General features: G+C 37.7%; 1 long non-coding RNA gene across 2 annotated transcripts in view; it reads left to right on the forward strand.

The window, feature by feature from the left end:
- Positions 1-27,807, forward strand: part of LOC119873986 — a 151,684-nt gene that overhangs the window by 31,057 nt on the left and 92,820 nt on the right. Inside the window, exon 2 of one of the 2 annotated variants that reach the window (XR_005367222.1) lies at positions 14,917-15,024. The exons of the other annotated variant lie outside the window; for it this stretch is intronic. This is a non-coding gene — a long non-coding RNA (uncharacterized LOC119873986). The remainder of the gene's footprint in view (positions 1-14,916; positions 15,025-27,807) is intronic. 2 annotated transcript variants of the gene reach the window in all.

A 27,807-nucleotide genomic window follows, 5' to 3' on the forward strand; every position in this document is an offset into this window, starting at 1 on the left:
CCACCATAATGCTGGCAATAGCACCCTTAGGCCTGAGGGAATGAGAAGAAGGATTGGGTTATTGGAGTCTTGGGAAAGCAGACAACAGTTGTAGGAGATAACAACTGACAGGAATTGCAGTCTTCAGATGAAAGACTAGCCACTGTTCACATGTGGCCCTGACAGGGAGCAGAAGAATGAAAATCCCAATCCCTACCATCTCCCTTTTTTTGGTCTCTTTCGGTGAAACCCAACTGACCACCTGTGGGCAAGGGACCTCACTGATACAGCACATAGAGGTCAGGATGTTAGGTCAGAGAGCAGAAAGGAGAAGGGAAAAGGACAGTAGAGCACACAAAGAACAGTCAACAGACACATCATAACGGAGAGAAAATTTAAGCTCGGGGAAGAAGAGTGACTTGCCCACATGAAGGCTCATTAGCAGAGCTGAGATGACAATTATGCATCTACAAAGCAGTTACTTTGTGGCAGGCACTATCCACATGTTTTTACTTGCATTAATTAACTGACTAAATTCTTACATCAATCTATGAAGTAGCACTCATAGCCCCCAAGTGAAACTGAAATATTCCACATTAAGTTGTTCTTGATCCAGTTACATGAAATGCCAAAACCATTTAATCAGAGCTCATGAAATGTTGATAGAGGAGGAAGAACTGGAGTAGAGTGGAGGAGATCCAAAATTCCAAACCTCCTCATCTGCGAGAGGGCTGGGCATTAGTCACCTAATGGAGCTGTAGTAGACAGAAAAAGGGTTCCCCAAAGATATGTGTCCTAATCCCTGGATCATGTGACTGTGTTACATTACGTGGCAAAAGAGACATTGCAGATGTGGTTATAATTATTGGAAGATTATCCCGGTTTATCCAGCTGACTTTTTAATGACATGAGCCCTTAAAAGCCGAGAACCTTCTCCAGCTAGAAGCAGAAGACTTGTGGCAGAAGGGTAAGTCAAAGATATTCCAAGCACAAGAATTGTCCAAAAACACTTGCTCGATCTGTGGTCCAGCCATGTGCAAGGGCTATAAAGAGGCCTCTAGGAACCAAAAGTGGCTGACATCTGAACCAATTCTTCCTTACAGCCTCCTTATAATGGGCCAAACCAGCCATCACCTTGATTTCAGTCTTCTAAGATGTGGAATAGAGAAAAAGCTGAGTCTACAGAGATGTCTGACCTAGAGAACCATGAGATAATAAATGTATGTTGTTTTAATCTATGTGGTAGTTTTTCATGGCAACAATATAAAAACTAATACAGGGGTACATGTAACTTGCATTGAATCCACAGGAGCTCTGAGTTCTGCGGACTCATTCTCTTTCAAGCTCCTTATTGTACAGGATTCTATGCTACCATATTCCTGTTAAATATTGGTTGGGCTCACTAAGGGTAGCCCAAATTTAAAGATAAAATTGACAATACTACATGTTGGTGAGCATGTGGAGTAGCTTGAACTCTCATACACTGTTCATGGGAATATAAAATGGTACAACTGGGGTGCCTGGGTGGGTCAGTTGGTTGAGCATCCAACTCTTGGTTTTGGCTCAGGTCATGATCTCAGGGTCCTGGGATCGAGCCCTGAGCTGGGCTCCACACTCAGCGAGGAGCCTGTTGGAGATTCCATCTCCCTCTGCCCCATCCTTCAGAATGAATGAATGAATGAATGAATAAATGAATAAATAAATAAATAAATATATTTTTTAAATGGTATAATCACTTTGGAAATATTTTTGGCAATTTCTAATAGAACTAAACATGTGTATATTGTGAACCAGTAATTGTATACTTTGGCATTGACCCAAGAAAAATTGAAATGCATGTCCACAAAAAAACATATTACAGGTACATATAACAACATGCATTTACATGAATATTCACAGAAGTTTTATTCAAAATAACTAAAAACTGGGAATAGCCCAGGTTTACATTAACAGAAGAAGAGAAGAATAAACTGTGACAAGTTCATACCACAGGCCACTATATGGAATGTCCAGGATAGGCAAATCCATAGAAATAAAGCAGAATAGAATAGTAGTTGCCAGCAGCTGGGGGAAAAAGGGAAGAGGAGTGAGGAGTGACTCTACACATACAGGATTTCTTTTGGTAGAGTTAAAATGTTCTGGAATTAGACAGGTGGTGATGGGTACATAACCTTGTGAGTACACTAAAACACACTGATTTGTACAATTTGAAAAAGTGAATTTATACTGTATCAAAGATGTCTCAAGAAACAGCAAAAAAACATATTACAGGTACATATAACAACATTGGTAAATCTTAAATATTTATGCAGCATGAAAGCAGCTGTACACAAAAGAGTAGATACTTTATTCTGTTGATATGAAAGTCTGGAAAAGGCAAACTTAAACTATGGTGGAAACAATTCAGAAGAGTGGTGGCTTCTAGGGTGAGAGGGGTGGGAATTGACTGTGGAGTATCATGAGAAAACTTTCTGGTGTGACGGTAATGTTTCATATCTTAATAGGGGTTTGCCTTTGTCATACCTCATCAAATGGCACACTTTGGTTTTGTGCATCCATTGCATGTGAGTTTCACCTCATAAACAAACAAATACTGAACTCCAATACATGATAAATTGACTAAAGATTTGGAAAGGAATGTACTGATGTTTGCAACTTAATTTGAAATGCGTAGAAAAAACACTATGTTGTCAGAGGGATGAATGGATATATTATAAAGCAAGTGTACTAAGATACTAATTGTAGAATCTAGAACACAGGCATATGGTATTTACCATAAAGTTTGTATAACATTCCTTTGTGTTTGAAATGTTCAGAGTAAAATGTTAGGAAAAACACTGCTTGGACTCTACTTGAATATCTATGGTGATGGGGTGCTCATCTCATAAGAGAGTCTATATTATTGTTTATCAGTTTTTGGTGTCAGAATTGCTTTCCAGATATCCAGATTTCACTCTGCTTCCATTCAGTAGTCTTTGTTTCATCTTCAGGGGCTCACAGAGAAAGTCTAATCCCCAAACCCTTTAGAGGCTCTCTGAGGTAGGTGGGAATATGGACTATGGAGTGCGCAAGGCCAGGTTCTGCCCTTTGGGCCTCACTACCCTAAGTGTGGTTCTCCTATTAGCAGCAGAGACATCACCTGGGAACTTGTTAAAAATGTAGAATCTAGTGGCGCCCGGGTGGCTCAGTCATTTAAACATCTGACTATTAATTTTGGCTCAGGTCGTGATCTCAGGGTTATGAGACTGAGCCTCCTTGCCCCTCCCTTCACTTCTCTCTCTTTCTCAAAAAAAAAAAAAAAAAAAATCTCAAGCCTCATCCCAGACCTACTGAACCAGAATCTGCAATTTAACAGGATCCTCAGGTATATGAATGCAAATCACAGTTTAAGGAATAAGCCAGGACAATCAGGCAAAAATACAAATGGGGCTTGTGCCAGGGTTGTAGCATTAGGGCAAGAGTGAATTCAATGAACTGAGACACATTTAGGAGAGATAAGTTTTAAGACTAAATTAATTAAGAGTGATGAGTGACAAGGGGACTCAAACATGGTCCAGAAGTTTATAGTGTAAGTGATGGAATATGTAAAGAGAATCTGGACCTGAAGTATCCATAACATCTGCTGCTTTCACTGACATGAATACAATGCCAGACTTAGAGGAATATGGCAATCCTTAGCTGCTATACCTTTTGAGCTTCACTTTTATATCTCCTTCAAGTACAAAACCTGCTTCTCCCAGTCTGGTGCTTTTATGAACAAAACTCTTGGGACCCTCTCTGCCATGGATTTGCCCTTGTATTGCTCATCCCAACAGTGCTTTTTGAATGAGTAATATGGCTTGCCTTACATTTCCTGCCTCCTCCTTCCAATTACATAAGCACAACCACCAGTGTTTTAAGCATTTTTTTAAAGGTATAGATCAATTCATCAATATTTCTAAATGAGGCTTTTACACGACATAACGTCTGCCCAGGGATTAGGCATTCTGCTTTCTTAATACTGATGACCTTGGTTACCAGGACTTCCTAGAGGGTCTTTTGTTTTGATGTTGTTCTAATGAACACACAATACTATTTTCCAACTCAGAGCAAACGTCCAGTAACACATCCCACCCATCCTCACCATTCATAAGCCCTTCACCAATTCTGCAACTTCTATTAACTCTAATGGTTCTTGCTGGTGGTGAATGTTCCCTCTGAGCATGCTGGGAGCTCACCTAATTGGGTCTACTTCATTGTGACCAGAAATAGCACTGGGGAGAGCAGCGACCAAGGGCTGACACCTGGTTATCTCATCCTTCAAGATTCAGCTCAAATAGCTGAAATAGTATATGCTTAGTGAAGCCGTCTCTAACTTCCCTACCTACCTCTAAATGTATCTAAGTCAGTTAGGAACCTCCTGGATTATATATATACTTATAATTTTAGAGGGAAAAATATATATATACATTAATCTAATGGCCAGCACAATAATTTCTCCTGGAGTGGGAAATGTTTTATTAAATGTCTATTAAAGTACCTGATTAACATCTTGGGGTGGAAAATAAGGCTCAAGGGGCATGGTCAGAAGGAGTCAGGAAATACAAGTGATGCATGGTTGTTCAGTATTGAAAAAGTCAGTGAAGTTGAGGGGTAGAAGAGAGGAGAAGTCAGAGGAAATGGGCAACATGGCAAGGGACTGAAGACTGAATCCTGGGCACATTCGAAGAGTGAATTCAGGTCACCTTAATACCAGTAATTGTTAAAAAAAACAGAAAACAAACAAACAAACAAACAAACAAAAAACAGTAATTGTGATGACACAATTACAGTATCCTACCTCTCCCTGAACAAGAAAGGCCGTGAGAAGTCTTTTGGAAATGGCAACATGAACATGAAGACACAGGTATAAGTGCAATAGCTCACTCACCCAAAGATAACTATCTCTAACATAGTCCATATAACCTAGGGATATTCAGGGAAAGACTTCTGAGAAACTGACATAAAAATTATATAGAGGTACCTGGGGGCTCAGTCAGTTAAGCATCTTATTCTTGGTTTCATCTTAGGGCATGATCTCTTGGGTTGTGAGATCAAGCTTGGAGATTCTCTCCCTCTGTCCCTCACCCGGCACACACACCCTCTCTCTCCCAAATAAATAAATAAATAAATAATAAATATTTAACACACACACACACACACACACACAACACAGAGCAACCCCTGATACTAATGCATCTCTAGTACTGATAGAGCTTGCACAAGGCATCTGGAATTTTGCAAGAAGTTTCTCTTTATACGATACATCTTCTAATATTTGCAAAAATTGCATGCATTCTTCCCATATTTCTGATAAGGAAACAGAATCTTGGAAGGCTAAATGGATACCAAGCCCTCTGAGCAAGAATATGATAGTGCTTGTACTTGAACTGTGATTCCAAAAACCCTATTCTTCACCAAATATTCTTAATGAAATGCATCTTCCTATGGATAACTAAAAGTGCCTCCTAAACCAAGTCTTTGTCTTTTAACAATAAAATAGCCCCTTGGGTTCCAGAGTAGAGCTTATTTACTCTTACATTATATAAGAGTTTAATGATGTGTTGCTATCTAGCTGATTCATTAAAACATTCCAAACTAAAAAGTCAGTGAGGAATAGTAGTGAGGGAGTCTGAGAGGTGGATTCACTGACAACCTAAACTAGTGTTGGGAAATAAGCACCAAGTGTGAGGACAAAAAGAACAGAAACCAACCAACCAACCAACCAAACAAACAAACAAAAAACACAACCCAAACAGAAACAATCCATGTGAGAAAACTGAACTTTCAGGCAAGCAGTTGGAGTCCTCATTGTACTCTGGTACACAATGTTGCTGGGAAGTGTTAAAAAGAAATCATGTTACTATAGTTCCCATTTTGAAGTAACATGAAAGAATAAAATGTATTTCTGGGGACAGTAATCCAACACAAATGGCTAAAATAACAGTGTGTGATGAAACAACTCTACTACAGAGAGAGAGAGACTTAAGGGTTCTTCTGTCTTGGGACCTCACCATCCTGTGTCATGTTGCTCCTCTCTACATATTATACTATTTGTATCTATTTCTGGGGGTCCTTGGGAAGAGGAAACTGATGACACATCTAACATGCTTGGCTCATAGATTATGTTCAATACAACTATATTAAATTACACTGAAAGACAGCTTGGGTGTCCAAACGGAAAAGTTGTGGCATTTGGAAGAGTTTTCCAACATGGAGTAGGCTTGTCTGAAAATGGTATGTGCATGGAGTTATTAGGAGGAGCAAACAGGATGGGGCTTTCCCCCTCCTGTGTTATCTATCTCCACTTTGTGGAGAAAGCCATAATGTGTCAGATACACTAGCTCTCGTTCTTCATATCCCAGCCAACATTGCCCAGGAGACAGAAATAGCATTCATCGAAAGCCGCAATTACCTCATTTCACTGGCCCGTCTGTGCAATATGTGCCTTGCCTCACAGTGACTGCACAGGGCCAAAAGTCCAGCAAACAGAGCCACTGCTTGTCCAAGAAATGGCCCTGCAAACAGGAGAGGACGGCATGTTCCCTGAGCAGATTGGGACCCTTGGCTGTTTCACGGGTGTTTTTGTTTTTCAGGCCAGAAACAGTGTCTGAAAACTCCTGGGGATTTCCCAAGCCCCATTCGTCAGGCGGCCAGGCTTCCTCTGACATCATCTCTGAGTGATGGGGTGCAGAGAGGGGGTCACACACAAGGCAGTCCCGGGACAGCTTTAGCATGATTGCGGGAAATTAGAGAGCTGGTGCCAGAGTGGTCAGGAAAACAAGGAGAACTTTCTGAAACAGTGCTTGGCAGATAGTGGACATTCAAGAAGTGGTTCTTGAATGAAACACTGAGGGAGTAAATGACTTGACCTCCTAATCATGCATCCAATATATGGCAGAGATGAGATTTCAGGGAAGGAGACAAACTGTCCTTATTTGTCTAGGACTAAGGGGTTTCTGTGAATATATGACTTTGGGTGCTAAAATCAGGAAAGCCTTAAGCAAACTGGGAGGGGTTTATCACCTTAATTTCAAGCCTGACTCCAAAGGTCATGCCTTTAAACAAAAACCTATCCTCAAGGAGACTTGAGTTTAACAGGAGAATTAAAATAATGGAACAGACAACTATCATTTAACTTGAAAGGGCCTACTTGCTTGAGAGGAGTTAACAGCTTAGCCAAGCAGCATTCACCAATTACCATCACTCCACCTTTCTAAGTACACTCCAATTTTGTTCAGGAAATCCTTCTATTAATCATGTGCTTCAATGAACCAGTCACAAAAACTGTATTCCCCTTACCAGTGAAAGGTTTAGAAACAAGCATGTGACATAATTTTAGCCAATGGAACATAAGAAGTCTCTGATGGTCAGATTCTTGGAAAGGTTTCCTTTTTCTTCAAAAGAAACCAACATCAACAAAAGCTCTTTTCACCCACTGGGCATAGTTATATTTGTAAGTGACACTTCGAACTGTGGTGGCTGTTTTAGATTCACCAAGAGAACCAAAGCTAGGCTGGAGGATGGAAAAAGTGAAAAAGGCCTGAGTCTTTCATGACACTGTTGAGCTATTAAATTAATTGACCCTATAAGTCATCCCGCCTCATGACTTCTGAGACAATACATTGTCTTTATTATTGAAGCTATTTGAGACAAGGTGTTCTATTATGCAGTCAATAATATCCTAGTGGATTAATACCCAAATGTGATATGCCATCAGAGGAAGGATACTCACCATATGATGGTGCCAAGGAAGGCTTCATGAAGAATCTAACACTTGAACTGTGTGGAGGGAGGATATGCTTTACAAAACCAGTAAAAGGAGATAGGACTATTAAAATTACAGAGAACATATATAGATCTGGACATAGCTGAAGAAAAGCAAGGAGTCTAATGTGGCCAAAGCCTGGGCTTATGGAAGTGATTAACGGAACAGGAAGCAGGAAATGTACTCAGGAAGTAAAGCATGGAAGACTTTAAATTCCAAACTAAGTAAACTAGATTCCTCCATAGATAGATGATGGAGAGTCACAAAGATGGCTAGAATACTACTGTTCTTCCTCAAACTACTGCTGGCCACTGTCGTTTCTCCTTCATTCAGATTCACTTAATATTAGAGCCACAATTCTTAATGTTAGAAGCATATTATAATCACCTGAAAGTGATTATAATCACCTGTCATATATATATGGTGTGTGTGTGTGTGTGTGTGTGTGTGTGTATGGGATGTGAGCACAGTATATTGCTCTGGAGAAAGGTTTGGATGTTTTTTACTTTCCATTAGGCTCCTGGGTGATTCTGACGTGTAATCAAGCTTGAGAACCATTAACTTGGCCATCTATAATTTTGTATATTTATATCTTACTTATAAAAACTCTACTAGAATTTATTTATTTTTTATTTTAAGCAATTAAAAATAATTATACTGGCTTAAAAAAAACTCGACACTCAGTAAAAATAATTTATACATTGAAAAAACTCTACTGGAATGTCAATTTTGAAGACATGTTGGGGATTTTCTAAGTAAGCAGTTTTTAATTTTTGGCTAATCGCTGTCCACCTACCTATAAAATATAGTAAAGACACTGGAAACTCTAAAGGGCCATGAAAATGTACTAGATATTATGGCTACCACCACTGTCATTTTCATTGGATTAAAAGAAAAGGTATAGAAGTTAAATGATCTTTCCAAAGCCAACTAGCACATTAGTATCAGATCTGGGACTAGAAAAAGTTTTCAAAATCATTTACCTAGTATTTCTACTAAAACAGAGTTGTTGATGCTCCAGTTATGCATATCCCCCCAAATATTCTGCAATTACTCTTTGTGTAGAAAACATGTATTCTATTTCTTTGCTTTCTCCCAGTGATATCCTATCACTGCACCTTTCCTGGGTAACTACTTCTTACACGATTAATTAAATCTCACTTATCCAGTGGTTCCAAAACAGTAGCATGCATCAGAATTACCTGGAGGGCTTGTTAAAACACATATTTCTGGGCCTCACCACCAGAATTCCTGATTCAGTAGGTCTGAGGTGATTCATATTCATAAAATAGTCCCAGGTGAGGTCTATGCTACAAGTCCAGAGACCACACTTTGAGAATCACTACACTTGTCCAAATCCAGAGATGGATTGATTTTTTTTTTTTTTTGGGCTAAGAAGAGCCATTTTTCAGTCAAGTAAAACTGGTTTGTATCCTGGCTCTGGCATTTTCTGTCTGTGTGACTTGAGCTGATTACCATCTCTATTTAAATCTTACTTTTCAAATCTACAAAATGGAGCTACTAACATACTTAGAAAGTTGACTAATGACAACATACATGCCTAGTTCAGTGGTTGTCATATAGAAAAGACTCACTAACTGTCTGTTTCGTAGCTCCTTTTGTTGACTTTCCGTTGACAACCTACTTTTCCCATGAAGAGCGATGTTGCCTGGCTCAGTTGTAGATTCATGATTCCTCTTGTAGCTGGCTCCCCTTCAATGAGCTTGAGTTTACACTTCTTCCACCAAATTACTAACACACATATGGAGCCTATTTCTAGGAAATGTTATGCAAATCATTTCAAAGGGGGAAAATATGATAGGCAAATTATGTCAATATTATCCTCAAAGCAGTATTTTGGAGATAAAACCTATCCCATATGTTCTGTTTCACTTACTTTGGCATTTTTAACAGTTTAACCATACCAGCTGCTCCTGATCACTAATTGCCTGCAACATTAAACAATGGATGCATATCAGTTCCCAGACTTTTCCTTCTGTGTCAACCTCAGAACTTCCAGATATTTAGAAGTTTCTCCAGGTTACTTCATTCTTCTCGTGCTAAACTCTGTCAGGCTATGACTGAGCAAAAGATGGTGTAAGACAGATGAAGGTGACCTTTGGCATAAGCCTTGGTGAAACCAGAGCAGTAACAGATGGGGTTCCAGACCCTAACACAATCTGGCTCCACACACAGTCTTTCCATGATTCAAAAGACCTTGACTAAGTTTCCATCACCACTCCTGGTTAATAGGTGATTTTCCATATGAGTTGCTGGGACCTTCATTAGAAACTAGGTACCTCCATTCATCTTGTGGTCCATATTAGAAACTTGAAATTTATTGTTGGTCCTTTTCTGGTCCACCATTTCAAATCTTTCTACAGATTCTATCAGTGTTTCCACTTACACCCTTGATTCTTCTCTTAATTTCTACTGTTCCTCCACAGCTGCCATCTTTTTTTTTTTTTTGATTTTTTGGATTTCTATAGCATCATCTCAATAAATACTTCTTGACTAATATCTCTTGACTTCTCTTGAATCCCACTCCACTCTTGCCTCACCCCAGTTGGAATGATCTTTCTAAGACAAAAGTATATCATGTCATTCTCTTGAATCCCTTTCCAGTATCTCTCCAATGTTTTTAGGAACTAAGTCAAATCTCAACACCCTGATCCCTGTCCAATATGGTACCCACGAACCACATGTGGCTATTTAATTTGCATTTAAATTAATTACACAAAATTTAAAATTAAGTTCTTAATCACAACTGCCACATTTCAAGTGCTCATTAATTATGTGTAGCTAGTAGCTACCATTTTGGGCTATAAAGGTATAGAATATTTCCTTCATCACAAAAATTTCTCTTGGAAAGGCATGCTGTAAAAAGTATTGGATACTGGTTAATATTATTTACCTTATTGTAATGTTATTTATGGCCATCACATTGGGAAATAATATCTACAAGTACTGCTGAAGGGAATATAAAGTGATGTGAGCATTATCAAAGAAATTAAGGATGTTTATATGCTCCAGAGAATTTTCACACAGCTCTCAAAGGGAATGCATTGAAGGATGCTTGCTACAATTATTTTCACTAATAGGCTATAAGAGAAAATCAAATGTTTGTGGTCAGGAGACTGGATGAATTAAATAGCAAAGATGCTATTATAGAATACTGTGAAGCAATCAGAAATAAATGAAGAGATGCACACATACCTATCTTAAAAACACAGCATTATATTCTTGCTGTGGAATTTTACTCAATAATAATAGATTTAAAATATTAATACATGCAAAACTTGGATGAATCTCACAGATAGTTAAAAACAGACATAAAAGAGCACATATTGTACAATTCCATGTTTATTAAGTCATTGAACATGCAAACTAACCTATGGTAATAGAAATCAGAACAGTGGTTGCATCTAATTGGGCAATTTACTGTTAAAAGACAGAGGGGAAACTTTCTGGAGTGATGAAAATGTTCTGTGTTTTGATTAGGGTGTCCATTACATGGGAATATACATTTGTCAAACTCGTTTAACTGTATGCTTATGATCTGTGTATTTTACTGTATGTAAATACACCCTAATAGAAAGTTATTTAAACACACACAGTTTTAAAGGGAAAAAGAGTCATTTCAGATGAGATATACAGGCCTCTATATATGCATTCAAAACTATAACCTATATTTTACAAAGATACTAATGCATAAAAGGATATAAAAAACTCAACCAATATTTTTGGTGAAACTCATAGGAAGCAAATGGTAGTGGGGATTAGGGATGAAAGAGATAGAAATTATGATAAAGACAATTAGAGCAGGCCCATAACTGGACATAAGTTGATTAAACCATGACTGGAGAGTGTGATCACTTCAACTCACTTTTTGTACCTGAGACTGATAATATCTTCATTGGGAGAATCTCTCTTTTTTCCACTGGTGGCTAAACTGGCACTGTGTCTTATTAGTGTTGTCTCTAACCCCCTTCTCATGGAGTAATCTTGGCTGTAGAAAGGAGAGGTGAGATGGGAACAGAGGGAAGTGGAGCCAAAGGAGAGGTGAGATGGGAACAGAGGGAAGTGAAGCCTAGAAGTGAGGAGATGGGGGAAACAGGCAAGAAAGAGATACAGCAGGAGGGGAAGAGGAAGGAAGAAAGAGAAAGGACACATGCAGACATTTGATTCTTTAGAGTGTCTGAACCAGCTCCATCTCCTGAATTTTTTAGTAATATAAATGAATACATTTCCCTCCCATTTTGTCCCCTTTAAACTAATTTAAATGGGGTTCTGTCATTTGCTCTCCAAAAAGTGGTAATACCCTAATGTCACCTAACATTTTAAAGAATCTGCCTTAGCATAAAGAACTTGATTTTGGCATTTAAAATACTTTTTGTCATGGAAATATTCAAACAAATACAGAATTAGAAGGATTTAGTATTGAAGTTTTAGGAAGTTTTAGTATATAACGACTCTAATTTTCTTCACTTCACCAGCCTTCTCTCCCCATCTGCCACACACACACACACACACACACACACACACACACATTTTTGGATCATTTTGCAGAAATTTTACCACTTGAAATAGAAATACTTCAATCTATATCTCTAAAGAAGTCTTTTTAAGAATATGACTACAATAGCAAGATAACACCAAAAAGAAAATTCCTCTTAAAATTACCAAAATAGACAATATTCAGATCTCCCTGATTATTTAATGAATATAATTTCACTACATTTTTTTTCAAATCAGGATCCGAATAATATCTAAAATAATTAATCTAGGGAATATGTCTCTTATATTGATTTTAATTTATAGGTTCCCTGCCTGTGTGTGCACACATGTGCCTGTGGGCACATATACATGAACCTGTGTGTAATTTATTTGTCGAAGAAACTAAACAGTTTGCTCCTACAGAATTTTCCTTATTCTGGATTTTTTTGTAATTTAACTCTTGCTTCCTATCTTACTCTGGTCCTATATGTCCTATGAACTAATAAGATCTATTTCAATTCTTTGGCAAGAATACAATAGGTATTCTATGGTTCCTGTTGCATCACATCAGAAAAAATTAATGTCTGATTATGTCTTCTTCTGTGATGTTAAAAGTGGCCAGTCACTCTGGAAAACACTACAGGGTTTCCCCCAGAAAGCTGAAAATAGAAATACCCTATGATCCAGCAATGGCACTACTACGTATTTACCCAAAGAATACAAAAATACTTATTCAAAGGGATACATGTACCTGGATGTTTACAGCAGCATTATCAACAATAGCCAAACTATGGAAAAAAAAAAAACAAATGTCCATTGGCTGATGAATAAAGATGTGATGTATATTGTGTACACACACACACACACACACACACACACAGAGGAATATTACTCAGCCATAAAAAATAAAGAAATCTTGCCATTTGCAACAACATGGTTGTAGCTAGAGAGTAGTGTGCTAAGAGATAGAAGTGAATCAGAGAAAGAGAAATACCATACGATTTCATTCATATGTAGAACTTAAGAGACAAAACAGATGAACATGGGGGGGGGGGGGAAGAGAGGCAAACCAAGAAACAGACCTTAACCATAGAGAAAAAACTTATCGTTACTATATGGGAGGTGGGTAGGAGGATAGGTTAAATGGTGATGGGGATTAAGGAAGGTACTTGTGATACACACCGGGTGTTTGCTGTGTTGAGTCACAATATCGTACACTTGAAACTAATATTACATTGTATGTTAACTGGAATTTGATCAAAAATTTTGAGAAGGAAAAAAAGAGTGATCAGTCTATTTAGATGTTTTCAGTATGATCCATTTATTTTCAAGTTCCTTACCAGCTTTTTACTTAAGGTTTGAGAATCCAATGATGATCATTCATTATTTCATTAGAGGTGCCAAAATGGTGATATCCTTTTACTTCCACCTTTAATAGCTGCAACTGTTGTATAAAGAAGGATTTCCCTTCCACATTTTTTGGAAGCACAAGGTACAGTTCTTATGGAAAAGACAACTTAGTGTTTGACTCCTTCCCCATGTTTAACATTTTCTTTTTAGGGGGGAATGGTATTTTGAGACCACAATCATCTGGAAACTGAGGGTGCTCACTGCTAGTGGTCAGTACTGGTCAGACATTGTTTTTCAGACTTTTCAGTAGACATAGCTAGAAGGTATGTATCTCTTTAAGAGAAAATATTTTCCTATTTGCAGTCAAATTTAGGCAATTTGCTTAACATCCTGATTTTACATTTTTATCTCACCTGCTGAAAAAAAAGCTGATTCCTAAGTACTTATTTGCTTTATACAACTATAATAGATAATAGTATCAGAATGAGAAACCCAATTTACTATTATCAATATAATCATTGAAAGTAAATGAAGATTTTTTTTTTGCAGTTCATTTTGTCCTTTGGGATGTATTACCTCATTGTCATATTTCTTAAAAGATTTTTATTTTTAAGTAAACTCCACATCCAACATGGGGCTCAAACCCACAAACCCAAGATTAAGGGTCATGCACTCCAGCGACTGAGCCAGGCAGGCACCCTGACATTATCATATTTTATAGTTAACTAAAATAAGCCTTCCATGCTTGGCAAGTTATCAACTTAATAAACAGTTTGCTCTATTTGCTACATTTTGGTTTTGGTTTTTATGGATGGTCATTTTTACCTTTGATTTATTTCTAATTATGTAAAATAATTAAATGGCCCCTAAGTAATATCTACAAAATGAGATCTATTCAGACAAAGCTAGATTTTACTGACACCTCTACCTGTGCCCTTGCTTTTCTTTATAGATAACTGCTTTAATACATTTATTTTTTGCTTATTCTTCTATTTTCATAGATTTGCATATATGGATCTTAGATAAGAGGTAACATGTGCTATACATGCTATTCTGCACCTTAGCAAGCTTTCTTTCAAAATAAAGAATCCTTCCTTTGAAATATTCTCCTTTCCTATACCTGTCCCAATTATTTTGGTAAAAGTAGAAGTTTATATAGAGCAAGTTTTCTTAACAAAAGGCACATTTATATTCTATAGCCAATAAGGAAAGGACTTGAAAAGTTAACAAAGTTCCTTCGAGGGCTAACATCTGTAATTATTAGGATTCATAGCCGAGTTTCTTTCCTCTTTGGAGCTGTACAGATTTGGACGAAGAAAGTGTAGGTTTTACAAATGGAAATGGCCTTGTGTGGATACCGACCTGGGTCTGTGGACATTAAAAGCTGTTTGACACGCACCGATCTTTTACTGGTAAGAATTTGGGAATAGCTATTTCTTTCCTGCTTCTTTGATCTCCTCCCAAATCCCGGGGTGGTATATTATGGCTGCAGAGAACTGTAAATGTTAGCAAGCAGAAATTTGAAAGCCCTAAAAAAATGTGGCTGCAAAGGCAATTCAAACATCAAGTATCCCTCTCCTCATCTGGACTCCGGTTTTAGAGCTACTGAGGGAATTCTGACAAATTTCAAACTGCACTGGATTGCTGACCTGGCATGAATACTCAGGTTACTCTGAATAGATGCATTTTCAATGCATGAAAGCAGCTGTTACTTTCTTCTGCCCTTTCCTTAAGAGAAAGCCATACACACACGTACACGCACACACGCATATACACGACTGTACACACACACACACACACACACACACACACACACACTTCCTTCGCTGAAAGAGTATTTCTTGCTGAGGGTAAACATGGTGGTCTTACATAGGGGTTGAAATCTACCCCAGGCTATATGTATGTTTAATCCCTGATGTTCTCTCATGAGTCTTTTCATGACCATTTGCAGTTTGGAAATTGTGTTCACTAAGTGTGTTTGGGGAGGTTGAGGACAGAGAAGAGAGGCATTGTATACCTCCTGCTACAACGATGGTGAGGAGACTAAAACATAATGAGAAGGGCAGCAATACAAACTGAAAATCCTATGTTCACTTTCTCTTCCTCATAAATGGTGGTACAGAACATAAATGCAAGGTTTATTTTTAGTGGTATAAATGTTATTTTACTAGTACTGTTCATACTGAAACACAAACGCATTGCATGTTTAGTATCTAACTCTGTAGATGTGATTTATTGGGGGGTTTCCCATCTTCCACCATCTTGAATTGTCAAAAAACAGTCTGTTTTATAGAATGTAGAAGCTACTTGCCCCAGGAATGCTGAAAGATGGGGAAGAGGGTGGCAGGGAAGACACATTATTCCTTAAAGATCTTTGTCACTAACACCTAAGAACCTTTTCAACCTCAAAACATTTTAGTTTCAGTCAACATCCTTCTGAGATAAAAAAAAAGAGGAACTGATGTCAAACCAAATGGCTGTCTCTATATATGCTAACCAAGTCAATAGTAAGTCCAGAAAAAAAAAAAAAAGAGCTGCTGCTTACTGTGTCCTTTGGAAAAACACCTTTTATAGTATCATGACCTATACTCTATTCCTACCACATCCCTGCCCACGGTCTCCAGACTCCCCTTACATCTCCAGAATTAATAAAGACATGTTCAGGAGATACCACTGAACCAGGAGCTGCAGAAGATTCTTGCTCAGCTAACAACATGCTGTGTGACCTCAGGCTAGCACTTCTCCTCTCTGTACTTCAGTGCCTCCCACCATAAAATGAGAGCCTTGGAATAATGATCTCCATGGCTCCTTTCAACTCTGACATTTGGGAGATCTACAAAAAATGTTCCAAGATATTAGAAGAGTTCCATTTAAACACCTGGCCACTTTAGAAGGGCTTTGCATATATATTGTATTTCACTTGCTAAATCGCCAAATAAACCTGACGCGAATGATCCCCAAGAGGACACAAGACCAAATTGCAAATGTCTGTTTGTGATGATGGAGGTCTTGTAATCTGAGCATTGATCCTAGAAAGCCGTTGGGTGCTTCTCAGAGTAACGTAAGATTATAAAGTGATGTATTGCCCATGAGAAATCCCTTTCCATTTACATTTCATTTTCCTCTGTGGTATTTAACTTATTTTTTTATTATGTGCAGCCATCATAAATATTTATATTGCAATGTATGATTGGTCAATAAAGAAAAATCAATACTGGGTTTTTGCTGCCCAGGAAAGAGATTGTGCTTGACCTGATTCTCATCAAAGATCAAAACAAAACAAAACAAAACAGAAAAATCCAAACCAAAAAACAGTACAGGTTGGATAAGGATCCAAGTAGAAAAAGGAAAACATATATTATTTCTTTTATATTTTTATAGTTTACACCTATGCACACTTGTACTGATAAACAAAAGCTTTTGGTTTGAAGTGCTCCTTTGTTAGTAATCCCTAATTCAGTCTAACTACCTTTCTATAGTATCTATGAACTATGGAAAATTATGAACTTTAACACAGAACATTCACCATCACAGTTATATCATCATTACTATGGTTATATTTGCCATTAAGTATAAAGAAAATGAATAAGAAATAAGAAATAAAGTTTGCTTGTTGCTTCCATAAACATTTGCCAAGTATCTACTTCATACCAGGTAATATTTTGATGCTTGTGGCGCAGCTGAAAGGTTCATGCTCTTATCTCATAATAGAGGGGATATACAAACAAAGAGGAAAAATCCTGCACAGACATTAAAACAAGCTTATGCTATGGAGAATCACTGAGTGTCTGTTTAGATTGGTCAGAGAAGTTTTTGAGAAAGAACTTTATAAACCACAATTGGATTATTAAGAAAATTACTAAAGTCCAAATGAGGAAGTCAACCACACAAACAATTTTTTAAAAGATCTTATTTATTTATTTGAGAGAAAAAGAGCACAGCAGGGAGGAGGGGCAGAGGGAGAAGGAGAAGCAGACTCCCCACTGAGCAGGGAGCCTAAAGGAGGGCTGGATCTCAGGACCCTGAGATCATGACCTGAGCTAAAGGCAGCTGCTTAACCAACTGGTCCACCCAGGTGCCCTCAAACAAGTAATTTTAATAGAAGGCAAGTAGTGGCCAGTGCTTCAAAATCCTTGCAATACTCAGTGGGTGGTTAGTGGACTGGCAGCGTCAGCATCACCTGGGAGCTTGAACACCACAAGAATACAGGTTCTACCCCAGAACCCCTACAGCATTTTAACACACTTCTGAGCTGACTCATATGCCCATGAACATTGGAACAACACAGTTATAAAAAATAAAAAGGAAATTTAGAGGGAAGAGAAATTACATCCAGTTGCAGGTAGAAGGATGCCTAGAAGAATCATGAAGACAAGCTAAAAAGATGGATAGGATCCAGGTCCTGCTTTGTGTACCTTTTTATTTTTCTCAGTATTCTTCAGAGGGGTTCACAGCTACCCCATACAATTAAGGCCACCAAGATAGAAGTTAAAATCAGAAATGAAAGAGAAGATTTTACATCTTCAGAAATGCCTCAGAAATTTTTTTAAAAATCATAAGGGACTATTTTTATGGACAATTATACAAGAACAAATGGGAAAACCTAGAGAAAACAGATAACTTCCTAGAAATGCACAACTTAGTAAGACTGAATCAAGAAGAAATGGCAAGCTTGAATGGACAATAACAAACATGAAAATTGAAGTAGTAACCAAAACCGTCCCAACAAAGAAAATCCCAGGACCAGATGGCTTCACAGATGAACTATACTAAACATTCAAAGAAGATGTAATACCAATTCTCCTTAAACTCTTCTGAAAAAGAGAAACAAACAGGATACTTTCAAAATTGTTTTATTCCCAGATATTAAAGCCAGACAAGGATACCACAAGAAAAGAAAACTGCAGGACAATATCTCTGATAAACACAGATACAAAAATCCTCAACTAAATATTAACAAACTATATTTAACAACACATCAAAAAGATTATATGCGATGACAATGTGGTATTTACCCAGGGGATGCAAGTTTGATCTAACATACTCAAATCAATTAAGTGATGCATCACATTAACAGAATGAAAGATAAAACCACATGATAATCTTAATAGATGCAGAAAAATCATTTGACAAAGTTCAACATCAATGAACTTGATAAAAGCTCTCAATAAAATAGACATAAAAGGAAATTTCCTCAACACAATAAATGCCATTTATAAAAATCCTACAATTAATCAGTGGAGAAAACTGAAACTTTCTCTTATATCCAATTCAAAGCAAAAATGCCAAACACCACTTCTATTCAACATAGTATAGAAAGTGCTAGCTAAAGTAATAAGACAAGAAAAATAAAAGGCATCTATATCAGAACAGAATAAGTAAAATCATCTCTGTCTGCAGATGACATAATACTATTTCTAGAAACCCTTAAAGATCCCATATATTTAAAAACCCTGTAAAAACTAATAAATATAGTAAAGTTGCTGACTATAAAATCAACAGTTTCAGTTGTGTTTCTTTACACCAACAACAATCGATCAGAAAAAAAATTTAAGAAAAGCAATAGCATCAAAATGAACAATATAATTTAGAATAAATTTAACTAAGGGGGTGAAATATGTATACACTGAAAAATACAAATACTGAGGAAAGAAATTAAAGAGGACATAAATAAATGGAAAGACATCCCATGTTCATGGATTGAAAGAATCAATATTGTTAAAATGTCCATATCTCTCAAAGATATATAGATTCAATGTAATCTCTACCAAAATTTCAATTGCTTTTTTCAAAAAAAATAGAAAAAAAAATCTAAAATTCACAAGGAACCACGAAAAACACCAAACAGCCAAATTAATCTTGAGAAAGAGGAACAGAGTTGGAGGCATCACATTTTCTGATTTTAAATTATATCACAAACTTATAGTAATCAAAACAATATGGAACTGGCATAGAAACAGAAACATAGACCAATGAAACAGAATCAAGAGTTTAGAAATAAGCCTATATTTTTTGAAATAAGCCTATTTTTATACATTAATATTCAACAAGGGTACAAAGAATATACAATGAGAAAAGGACAGTCTTTTCAATAAAGATTGTTGGAAGAAGTGGGTATCCACATGCAAAATAATGAAAGTGGACCTTATCTCATATACCCCAAAAACCCATCCAAAATGCATTAAAGACTTAAAGGTAAGACCTGAAACCAGAAATTTATTAAAAGAAAGCATGGAGTAAAATCTTCTTGATATTTGCCTTGGCAATATAGTTCTGGATATTCACCAAAATCTAAGGAAACAAAAGCAAAACTAAATAAGGGGGACTATATCAAACTGAAAATCTTCTGCACAGAAAAAGCAGCAATCAATAAAGTGAAAAGGCAGCTATTATTTGTAGAAAATATTTGCAAATCATGTAACTGATAAGGGGTTAATACCTAAAATATGTAAAAATGCATATAACTCAATAGCAAAAAAAAGCAACATAAAAACCCAATTTTAAAAAATGGACAAGGAACCTGAATAAATTATTTTCCCAAAGAACACACACAAATGGCTGATAGGTATATGAGAAGATGCTCACATCAATAATCACCAGAGAAATGCAAATCAAAACCACAGTGCAACATCACCACACACTTATTAGGCTATTATAAAAAACATAAAGAATAACAGGGCAGCCTGGCTGGCTCAGCAGTTTAGCACCGCCTTCAGCCCAGGGCCTGATCCTGGAGACTTGGGATCAAGTCCCACATCGGGCTCCCTGCATGGAGCCTGCTTCTCCCTCTGCCTGGGTGTCTGCCTCTCTGTCTGTCTGTCTGTCTCTCATGAATAAATAAATAAAATCTTAAAAAAATAAAGAATAACAAGTGTTGGTAAGGATGTGGAGAAAAGGGAACACCTGAACACTGTTGGTAGAAATGTAATTTGGTAAAACCATTATAGAAAAAAAAAAGTATGGAGTTTCCCCCAAAAAATAAAAAATAGAACTATCTTACTTCTGGATATATAGCCATAGGAAATAAAATCACTATCACTATATCAAAGAGACATCTGCACTCTCATGTTCATTGCAGCATTATTCACAATAGCTAGAATAGAATATTATGCAATCTGTAAAAAGAAGGAAATTTTGCATTTGTGACAATAAGAATGAATATGGAGGGTATTATCCTAATTGAAATAGGTCAGACAAAGAAAAACTTGTCTGATCTCACTTATATGTAGAATCTAAAAATGTCAAACACATAGAAGCAGAGAGTAGAAGAGTGGTCACCGGGGGCAGAGAGGTCAGGGAAATAGGGAGATGTTAGTCAAAGTACACAAAGCTGCAGTTTTTTGCAGTAAGATGAATAAGTCTAAAGATTTGACTTACAGGTTGATGACCAGAGTTAACACAATTCTAGTATTGAATTCTAGAGATTTCTATGAGAGTATATTTTAGGTGCTCTATATCCATGGCAGTGGGAGGAGGAGGTAATACTTATGTGAGGAGATGATATATTAGTTTGACTGTCGTAATCATTTCACTATGTATATTAAATCATAACACTGTACGCCTTAAATACACACAACTTTTGTCAATTTCTTCAAAAGGAAAGTACATTTGGTAGTGTTTGGTATTTCAAAATGGAAATATAAACCTCAAATATAAAAATTTTGTTGTGTAACAATGGTTTGTTAATCTCAACTCTGACGGGCCCATATCTGAACTAAGTAATGTTCCATGAACTCTGTTTCATTAGAACAAAGCCCTACTGAGACATGCTTCATTAGATCTTACACTATGTGGCCTCCTCTGTGTAAAGTTCTATAAACTTGGCTAAATAAAACTGACATTTTTTAGAGAACAAGAAGAGAGGACTTATGTGTCTCACAAACACATTTAGATATTTTGGAAATATCACAAATTAAAATGTGTGGTTTATGTGTGGTGACATCTGGATGTGTGGCCCTGGAAGGACTCAGTCTAAATGGACCATTTTTCATGTTCCATCTTATGTCAAATCAGAATTTCAGCGGATACATGTGCGTGCACATATGCACTGTGGTACAAAGGAAGAGCATGGGGTTGAGAATCAGATGGATCTCATTCAAACCAGTTTACTTCTATAAGCCTTGGAGTTCTGATCCATAAAATTGGCCTAATAAAAGCTACCTAATGAGGTTGTTGGAATAATTAAATGAGGTAAATAAAACTCACCTAATCCTGTGCTAGGCACAGTGCATGTGCCCTATGACACTAATAACCTTCTGTTCAATAGAAACAATGCATTATCTATACCTCCTGTTCTATGAAAAAAAAATCTAGACATGTTAGCTCTATAAAGTAAAGCACATTTCTTAGAATCATCTCACCACAGATGATCAGAAATAAGTAAGAGTTCCTGATACTGACATTATTACCATTGAAGTATCAGATAGATTTTGTTTGGGCAAATGTATGGTATAAATAATAAATACACAAAATTAATATACACTGAACAAATCAAAAATCTCTTGGGCTTTCCTTGTCATTGTGGCACGATTCTGCTTGGGAAAGGAACAGAAGGAATAATGCTCTGTCAGTTACTAGGTTAATTACTAGTCATCATGTTGGCTGTTTTATGAGAAAAACATGTATTGTAATTGTCACGTGTACAGATCTAGGTTTGCTAATGATCCTTAAAGAAGATCTTTGTTAATTATCTAATTCATCTGGCAAATTAGGTTGATTTAAGACCCCAATATGCCTGCCATATTCTCTCTAAAGTTTAAAATTTTCAGAACTTACGTGAAAATACTACTGGCTTAAGTTTTCCATTACGGAGGGTATGATTCTTTATTAGATTCTACTCCATCTTTACTCTAATTCCTAAATTACATTTGCTAGGACACCAAGGAAGACAGGACTCTGGAGAGGGCACTAAGGGGCTACGCTAATTGACTATTGCTATCAAAACAAAGGAATCTTGAATCTTAAAGGCATTAAAATCTGGTGCAGAGAAAGGGACACCAGCATGGCCAAGAATGAGAAAAAAATGAAAAGGAATGGAAGGCACATTAGAGACAGGAAAGACTTAAACACGCTGCCCCAGCTCATTTGCCCGTGTCCAGTCAGTCCCGTCTGACACCTCAAGGAGTGAAGGTCTTTATGAAACAAGATAAAGATGAATGATGAAGTCTCTCATCTGATACAGTAGTGGTTAAAAGAGAGGGAATAGTGGAGTTTTCTTGCTAATGTAGATTGAAAGACATTCTAGGATTTTACTTTTCCTTCTCTTTTTTCTTCCCTCCCAGCCCTCATCCCACAGCTCCCCCCACTCCACCCCATGCATAGCAAGACAATAGCATCTTGAAGTGGTTTCTTTCTTGGCATTTTCTTATGGGAAAGGGAGAAAAAATTCTTGGTATTTTAGCCTTCCCTGAGATATGACAGCAATGCATAACCCATTCCACCCCCATCGCCCCACCTGCTCACTGAAATATTTAAAGCATATGCTCATCTTGAACCTGTCCTCTCCTAAACTGAAATAGAATAAAGTTGAGGGGAGAAAAGCAGAAAGGTTTCCATACAGCAGAGCAGGATCCCTGAGTTAGAGTCTGGCTCACCACAAAACAGTGGTATGGACTGTTAAGTCCTTCTAGGCTGTAGAATCCTTATCTGCTTAAGAATGCGGTAAAAACGTTTGAACTGCTTTGTAATAGCACTAGGTTACAAATAGCTGACTGCTGTCTGTATTTCACTGGGGGGAGGACTCCAGCTTTCAGCAACGCAGGTTTTATAGCACTCTCATAGTTAAAAGCCTACCCTTTGGAGTATTTTAAGACCTCTGAGGGGTTTTTTTTTTTATTTTATTTAAATTCAATTAATTAACACATAGTGTATCGTTAGTTTCAGAAAGAGTTCAGTGATTCATCAGTTGCATAAAACACTCAGAGCTCATTATATCATGTGCCCTCCTTAATGCCCATCACTCAAATTACCCCATTTCCCCACCTGCCTCCCCCCACAGCACCCCTCAGTTTGTTTCCTATAATTAAGAGTCTTTTACAGTTTGTCTCTTTCTCTGATTTCATCTTATTTTTTCCCTCCCTTCCCCTCTGATCCTGTTTTATTTCCTAAATTCTATATATGAGTGAAATCATATGATAATTGTCTTTCTTATTAACTTATTTTCCTTAGCATAATACCTTCTAGTTCCATCCGTGTTGTTGCAAATGATAAGATTTCATTTTTTCCCCTTTGCTGGCTAAGTAATATTCCATTGGAGATATCTATATCTATATATCTATATCCAAATCACATCTTAGTTATCCATTCATCTGTTGATGGACATCTGGGGGCTCTTTCCATAGTTTGGCTTTGGCTATTGTGGACTTTTCTGCCATAGACATTAGAGTGCAGGTCCTTCATATCACTATGTTTGTATCCTTTGGGTAAATACCTAGTAGAGCAATTGCTGGGTCTTAAGGTAGCTCTATATTTAACTTTTGAGGAACCTCCATATTGTTTTCTAGAGTATCTATACCAGCTTGCATTCCCACCAACGATGTAAAAGGGCTCCCCTTTCTCCACATCCTCACCAACATTCATTTCCTGACTTGTTAATTTTAGCCATTCTGACTGGTGTGAAGTGGGATCTCAGTGTGCTTTTTTTAATAATTTATTTTTTATTGGTGTTCAATCTGCCAACATACAGAATAATACCCAGTGCTCATCCCATCAAATGCCCCCCTCAGTGCCCGCCACCCAGTCCCCCCCACCCCCCCCACCCTCCCCTAATTCATTTCCCAGAGTTAGGAGTCTTCATGTTCTGTCTCCCTTTCTGATATTTTCTACCCATTTATTCTCCCTTCCCTTCTATTCCCTTTCACTATTATTTATATTCCCCAAATGAATGAGACCATGTTTGTTCTTCTCTGATTGACTTATTTCACTCAGCATAATACCCTCCAGTTCCATCCACATCGAAGCAAATGGTGGGTATTTGTCATTTATAATGGCTGAGTAATATTCCATTGTATACATAAACCACATCTTTTTTTTAAGATTTTATTCATTTATTCATAGAGACAGAGAGAGAGAGAGAGAGAGAGAGTCAGAGACCCAGGCAGAGGGAGAAGCAGGCTCCACGCAGGGAGCCCGACGTGAGACTCGATCCAGGGTCCCCAGGATCACGCCCTGGGCTGCAGGCGGCGCTAAACCGCTGTGCCACCGGGGCTGTCCTAAACCACATCTTCTTTATCCATTCATCTTTCGATGGACACCGAGGCTCCTTCCACAGTGTGGCTATTGTGGACATTGCTGCTATAAACATCGGGGGGCAGGTGTCCCGGCGTCTCATTGCATCTGAATCTTTGGGGTAAATCCCCAGCAGTGCAATTGCTGGGTGGTAGGGCAGGTCTATTTTTAACTCTTTGAGGAACCTCCACACAGTTTTCCAGAGTGGCTGCACCAGGTCACATTCCCACCAACAGTGTAAGAGGGTTCCCTTTTCTCCGCATCCTCTCCAACATTTGTGGCTTCCTGCCTTGTTAATTTTCCCCATTCTCACTGGTGTGAGGTGGTATCTCATTGTGTTTTTTTTTTTTTTTTCATTGTGGTTTTGATTTGTATTTCCCCTATGGCCACTGATGCGGAGCATTTTCTCATGTGCATGTTGGCCATGTCTGTGTCTTCCTCTGTGAGATTTCTGTTCATGTCTTTTGCCCATTACATGATTGGATTGTTTGTCTCTTTGCTGTTGAGTTTAATAAGTTCTTTATAGATCTGGGAAACTAGCCCTTTATCTGATACGTCTTTTGCAAATACCTTCTCCCATCCTGTAGGTTGTCTTTTAGTTTTGCTGACTGTATCCTTTGCTGTGCAAAAGCTTCTTATCTTGATGAAATCCCAATAGTTCATTTTTGCTTTTGTTTCTTTTGCCTTCATGGATGTATCTTGCAAGAAGTTACTGTGGCCGAGTTCAAAAAGGGCGTTGCCTGTGTTCTCTAGGATTTTGATGGAATCTTGTCTCACATTTAGATCTTTCATCCATTTTGAGTTTATCTTTGTGTATGGTGCAAGAGAGTGGTCTAGTTTCATTCAGTGTGGTTTTGATTTATATTTTCCTGATGCTAAGTGATGTAGAGCATTTTTTTAAAGCATCTGTCAGCCATTTGTATGTCTTCTTTGGAGAAATGTCTGTTCATGTCTTCTGCTCATTTCTTTTTTTTTTTAAGATTTTATTTATTTATTCATGAGAGAGACACACAGAGAGAGAGAGAGAGGCAGAGACACAGGCAGAGGGAGAAGCAGGCTCCACGCAGAGAGCCTGATGTGGGACTCGATCCAGGGTCTCCAGGATCATGCCCTGGGCTGCAGGCGGCGCTAAACCGCTGTGCCACTGGGGCTGCCCCTTCTGCTCATTTCTTGACCTGAGTTTTAATTCTGGACCCATATCCTGACAAATTAAATAATCCTTCAATTGCCTCACCTGTGAGGCATAGACATAAGTTTTCCAACGTTATTTGTGTGTGTAAAAATTAAATGAGATAGACACAATGCCTGACAAAGGGGGTGATAAAAAGAACACTTTGCCCCTGCCTTAGAACACTAGTTTGAGAAGCCATTTTAAAACCATGAGAAAGGGACGCCTAGGTGGCTCAGCAGTTGAGTGTTGGCCTTCAACTCAGGGCATGATCCTGGAGTCCCAGGATCAAGTCCCACATCAGGCTCCCTGCATGGAACCTGCCTCTCCCTCTGCCTGTGTCTCTGCCTCTCTCTCTGTGTCTCTCATGAATAAATAAATAAAATCTTTTAAAAAAGTAAATAAAACCATGAGAAAATAAACACATAGATGAAAACCTGGATCCTTGATGATATCAATGAGCCACAGAACCAGACCGGCCTTATTGGTGAATCAGTTGGTAAATATCTGTATTGTTTTAACTACTATTGGTCATAATTCACTTATCTCCAATTGGCATCCTCAATGGTAAGGAAGAGGGCCTAACTGTGGAGAGCTCATGGCACAGACTTAAGTACGGGCTTTTAAAATTACGTATTCAGAATAGTAGTTGTAATTTAGGTATTCTGTTAAGGCTTTTTTCTTCCCTTCTCCAGCCTAATGCGAGCTCCTTGGGCAGATTAATTTCTGTCACCCAGTGTCCAGCACTATATATGACACTTTGTAGAACTTCTGGTCCCATTGACAGGAATCGACTTCACCTCCACTGTGTGATTAAATCATGAAGTCTGATGAAAAAGGGGGGTATGTAAATCTGGGTTTGAATCCCAGTCCCACTGAGGCATTTTTGCTGTGTCATCTTGGGTAAGTTGCTGGGCCCCTGTAAGCCTTGGTTTCCTCATCTATAAAATGGTGGTAATACTTTTATGTCTCAGGGTGATTCATTATAGTGATTATAATGATTCATTGTAATGATCATAATGATTCAAACATATAAAAGAAAGAAAAGATGTTACAAATGTGATAAGCTTTTAAAGTGTACCCCCCTACTCTTATTTTAGCTATTACCCTGAATTTGGCCATTGGAACAAACTAGAAATGTGAAGGTCCTCTTCCAAATCTGTCTTAAATTGGCTGAGCTGTGGTCATCACTGTACATTCTCTAGCTTGTTTGGAGGCTTTGCTCCAAAACATCTGGCTGTTTTATGACTTTGATCCCAATTTAAAATTCCACAATACCTCACACAATAATTTTCCTTTATCCACAAAATGCTTTGAATCAGACCAGATAAGAAAAGTAAGAGCCTGGAGTATAATCCTTTCAACTGTCTTTTGATCTCTCTTCTGTTTCTACTAAGAGTTCAATGCACAAGTCACTTTTCTACCACTAAAAACAAGGGGGTTGTACAAAAAAAAAGCCAGTGATTCCTTTATTTCATAGTGGTAAAAGCATTTTAGCAAGTAAGCTGGGCTTAGTTCCCTGTTCTGACACATATTAGCTATGGTACCCTGGGCAGATAACTGGCTGAACTGCTATCTTCTCATGAATAAAATAACACAAAAAAATATGGGCTTGACATGGGAACAAAATGAGATCATGCATGTGAAAGAAAGGTCCTAGAAAACAAAGAAGTTCTGCACGGTATCATCCATATTAAAATCACATGATCTGTGAATCATTTAAGTGGCCTGTGTCTTTTTTTGTTGTTATTGTTACAAAAAGCAACTGGAACAATGGTTTGCAATTCACTGTGGGTGCTTC

The sequence above is a fragment of the Canis lupus genome, chromosome 11 (assembly GCF_011100685.1).
Source record: "Canis lupus familiaris isolate Mischka breed German Shepherd chromosome 11, alternate assembly UU_Cfam_GSD_1.0, whole genome shotgun sequence".
Classification (NCBI taxonomy): Eukaryota; Metazoa; Chordata; class Mammalia; order Carnivora; family Canidae; genus Canis; species Canis lupus.